The following is a 5,286-nucleotide window of genomic DNA, read 5'->3' as shown; positions in this document are numbered from 1 at the left end:
GAATCTATCATGAACGAATATAATACGGTCTTCAACTAAGCAAGACTGTTAGGTATATTCCTATCCTAACCGCAAAATCTTTCCCCGAGCCACGGGTTCAGAAACAAGCTCTCTCCAATTCTACTCTAATCTAAGCACGGCTTTCCCAAGCATAGCATAGATAGTAAATAGAACTCAACTGCTGGCCAAACAATTAAGCAATTATGCACAGAATTAAAGAAACAACCAAAGATGATAACTCGAATTAACGGTAATATAATTAATAAACTTAAATATTCATGACAACCACAACCCTAGAAAGTGATGTTTACCTCCACATAGACATGGTAGCAAAAGAATAAATCATCAAGAAAAAGTAAAGATTACTAAGTTTGATGGAAGAAAGATGGAATCTGATGAATTCCGGCCTCCACGGAGGCTCCATGCTCTCCCTCCATCTAAAGTCTCTCAAAATCGGCCTCTCCTCTAAAAATGGTGTTTAATGACTATTTATATGTGTAGGGAAAAGCCTAGATAAAATAACCAAGTCCAAAACCAAAAAGGAGACAAAATAATCTCGAAACTGGACCCGCACGTTGCCACGCGACACACCTCATGTCAGGCCGCGCCTCGCGAGCTTAAACACGAGATGAGACACTCGCGTTGCCCAGTTACTTCTTCAAATCAAATTCATTGCCTGCTTCTTTATTCCTTGTAGTGTTAGGCTACCTAAATTTTCTTTCCAAGCTTTTTAATATCAAAACCAAAGGTGCTGCTTTTCCAGGTAAGTTCTCCCTTGATTCTTTTCGTTAATGCTTCAATAATTACATCTTCTCCAATTGTTTTGTGCATTTTGCTCCAAAATTCCATCTCCAAAGTACCTACACATAAAATAAACTCAATTAAACACAATTATAGTACAATTTAATATTAAAACACCAAAATGTAAGGTAATTAATGCACTAAAAATATATAATTATAGCCAAACATCAATAGCTTTGTATCATGATTTTGGACTTGGGCGAATACCCGAAATTGAATTTGGAGGTCCGTAGGTTGATTTGTGTTATTTTGCCAAAAATTGGCAATTTTAGATTTAGAAGTTTGACCGTAGGTTGACTTTTGGGTAACGGGTTCAGAATTTGGTTTTGGGACTTGGAATAGATCTGTTATGCTATTTAGAACTTGCCTGCAAAAATTTGTATCATTTGGAGTTGATTTGATAGGATTCAGACGCTTAGTTGAAATTCTAGAGGTTCTTGAACTTTATTTTGAAATTCATATGTTTTGGTGTTCAATTCGTAGTTCTAGATGTTATATTTGTGTTTTAATCGCATGAGCAAATTCGTATGATATTTTTAGACTTGTGTGGATGTGTGATTTGGATCCCCGGGGGCTCAAATGAGTTTTAGATGTGATTCGGAATTGTTTGGACTAAAAACTGGACTGCTGGTGTGCTGATGCCTCAGGTGTCGCAATTGCGAACACTAGCAGTGCAATTGCGATCCTAGCAGGGGGTCTCAGGTGTCGCAATTGTGATTTCCCCTCGCAATTGCAGGTTTCGCAAATGTGAAGCCAATGTCGCATTTGTGACTTCCCCTTAGGCTATCAGTGGCCGCATTTGTGAGAATTCCTTCGCAATTGCGAGGGTTCGCAAATTGCGATTTCTGCAATTGATCAAAAGGGCTGAAAATCGAGATTTTATCTCATTTTCTCACATCTTAGAACCGTAGACTTGGTAGGAGGAGATTTGAAGAGGGGATTTTCATCTACAAATATTGGGTAAGTGATTCTAATCAATTTCCAACTATAGTTCATGATTATATCTTAGATTTAGCATCAAATTTATGAGAATCAAAGAGGAAAACTGGAATTTTTTTTAAGTTTTTGAAAAATGAAGAATTGAGTTTTTAGAGTCGATTTGGACTCGGATTTGAAAAAAACACACATATATAGACTCGTGGGATTACGGATAGTCGAAATCTACCCTTGGACCCGGGTTTTGACCGGGCGGGCCTGGGGTTGACTTTGGTTGACTTTTGGGAATTCTGTAAAGATCAAAGCTTTATCTATTTTTATTGTTTTCCCCTTGCATTGTTTGATGATATTAAGTCACTTTTGTTTAGATATGAGCCGTGTGGAGGCAAATTTTAACTGAAAAGCTATTTTTGAGGGTTGAGTTGGCCTAGTTGAGGTTAATATCTTGTCTAACTTTGTGTGGGGGAACTACCACTTAGGATTTGGGTTGATTGTGCTACTTGTGTTATGTGAAAGTCGTGTACGCAAGGTGACGAGTGAGTACACGGGCTATATGTGGTATTTGACTGGTTTAGGTTATTTAGATTCTTTCTATGCCCTTAATTGAATTTTCATAACATGTTATATCCCTCATTGTTAATCTACTCTTACATGTGTTAATCTACCCTTACATGTTTTTTTTGACATTGTTAACACGTGTTCTACCTCTTACTTGTTATTTTGTTCTTACATGCTCTAATTGAAGTTATTGCCCTCCTTATAGTCTTGTTACCTCTAAAATTGATAAATTACTTTTACTTGAAATTGTTATTTCATGAAATATCGTCTTGTTGAGTTATTGGTGTTGAAGTTGTAAAAGCCGATATCACATTGAGGTGAAGTTGTTAATTGTTGAGATATCTCTGTTGTTGAGCAATTCACATTCATTTTGTTATTGTTGATATTCTTGTACACATTGTGGTTGAGCCGTGGGCTATTTGATGTGGAAACATTGGAATTGTTGATTCTTTTGGCAAGTTGTGGCATATGGGCACTTGTGGTACGAGTTGTGATATTGATACACATGCGGTGGTATAAGGCTAAGGATTGATACACATGCGGTGAGATAAGGTGGGCTTGATATGTGTGTTGCTAGTAGGGGAACTACTTGAAGCCACACGGTGAGATAAGGTGGGCTAAAAGGCGTGTAGCTATTTCGGAAAAAATGAATTTCAAAACTAAATGTAAGGCTCACGCGGTGATATAAGGAAATATTGTGACTGAAATAGTGAAATATGAATGCGAGGTGGTACCTCAGTTGTGATTCTTGTTGTGCATTTCATATTGAAAAGATTTATTGGTTGAACAGTTCTTGTTGATTTTATTCTTCCTTGTCTTACCAGTTTTGTCCGTATTTTATTATTTGTGGTTCTCATTATGTGTTTCCTTCTTGTTTCCTTTTTGCTTGGAATTATGTCATTAATTTTCGTTACTAAACTGGTTTGTTATCATTCACTTCTATGCTTTCCATTAATTCCCGTTATTATATTTTGTTTCGTTTATCTTGTTCTAGTAGGTGTATTGACCTGGCCTCGTCACTACTCTACCGAGGTTAGGCTTGATACTTACTGGGTACCATTGCGGTGTACTCATGCTTCGCTTCTGCACATCTTTTGTGCAGATTCAGGTACGTCTGCCTGTGCGGGACGCTAGTGATTGACTGATTAGCTGCCTTCCGGAGACTTCAAGGTATACTTGCTCGGCATCCGCATGCCTTGGACTCACCTTCTGTTATCTTCTCATTATTGTTATTTCATATATCAGACAGTGTTGTATTAGAGGTTTTAGAATATTCTGTAGAGCTTATGACTCAGTTCCACCGGTTTTGGGAATTATGTTGTTGGTGTTCTATTTTGGGAATTAATGTGAGCTTATCGTGTTTATTTTTAGTATCTGAATTTGGTTATTTATGTTAAGCTATTATTAAATGTTAGGATTACCTAGTCTTAGAGACTATGTGCCATCACGACATCCTAAGGTGGGAAATTAGAGTCGTGACAACACTTCTTTGCATCTTTTGTGCAGATTCTGAGGCAGGTACCAGTCGGACACATCCAACTGTTAACTTGGAAACTTCGTGGTAAGCTGCTCTATTTGATTTGATCTGCAGCACATGGAGCCCCCCTTCCATTTATTCACATTTATTTCTTTCCTGGCAGTTGTGTTTTAGCTGAGATAGTTTACTCTTGTTAGGTGCTCGTGATGATGTGACACCGAGTTTTGGACATTTTTTGAGAAAGTTGTGATCATGGTTAGACCATGTCTTTGGTTTATGTATTCATGATGTTATTTTGAGACTTATTATTCTTTCTTATTTATATCATAACTCTGTTAATGACTTAATAATTGGCTTCTATCATTGTTGGTGAGTGTTGGCTTGCCAAGAGAGCAGGTTAGGTGCCATTGGACTTTGGCGAGATTTTGGGTCGTGACAAGTTGGTATCAGAGCTCTAGGTTGTAAGGGTCTCACAAATCATGAGCAAGCCTAGTAAAGTCTTGTGGATCATCAATACATAAACGTTAGTATCTATCTGCGAGAGGCTATAGGGCTTTAGGAACATTCCCATTTCTGAATTCCTTATCGTGCATTGAATTATTGTCTACGTCTAAATCCTTCTCTTATACTCTGTCACATATGGTGAAAACATGCGCTTCAACAACACCAACAGGTGACAGTGAGGCACTACCACCAGCCGTGGTCGGGAGGGATAGGGCATGAGGTAGGTCTAAGTCTCCCACCAGGGGCCGCATAGTTGCAACTAGAGGTGGAGCATCCACCGGAGCCCGTGAGCAAACCAGAGCAGTGTTAATGGATCTGGCGGATCAGGTCACGGATGACTAGGTTGAGGCTCAAGTACCAGCTTAGTATCTAGAGGGTTTTCTTGATGTGCTGGTGTTTTAGGAGGCTTTGGCCAAGATGGTCAGTTTTGTTGATGCATTGACTTAGGTTTGAGTAGTCTCAATGGCCCCAGCCATATTAAAGGATGGGGGGGGGGGGAGTTCAAAACTCTTCCACTCATACTCTGAAGCAGGTAGCGTCGATGTTTCAGAGATCAGGACTATGCGGCGAGCAACCCATTATAGTAGCTAGACCTATGGTTATGCCTGCTATGTCCACTGAGGAGTAGAAGAGGATGGAGATATTTCAAAAATTACATCCTCCTCAATTTGATGGTGACGCTTCAGCGGATGCATATCATTTTATAGACAGATGTCATCAGATGCTTCGCACCTTGGGTTTCATAGAGTCCAATGGGGTGGAGTTTACAACATTTCAGCTGAGAGGGCTACTAGGAGATGGTGGCAGACTTATGAGCTGGGTAAGCTAGCAGGTTCATCTCCGCTTTCTTGGACTCAGTTCTCACATTCTCCAAACACCATGAGGGATAAGTTAAGAGACCAGTTTGATCATCTTCAGCAGGATCCTCTGATAGTGACTGAGTATGAGGCGAGATTCATAGAGTTGTCCTGGCATGTAGCTTTCTTGATCCCCACCGAGGCAGAGAAAGT

This window comes from Nicotiana tabacum, chromosome 2 (genome assembly GCF_000715075.1).
Source record: "Nicotiana tabacum cultivar K326 chromosome 2, ASM71507v2, whole genome shotgun sequence".
Classification (NCBI taxonomy): domain Eukaryota; kingdom Viridiplantae; phylum Streptophyta; class Magnoliopsida; order Solanales; family Solanaceae; genus Nicotiana; species Nicotiana tabacum.
This window is presented reverse-complemented; position numbering follows the sequence as displayed.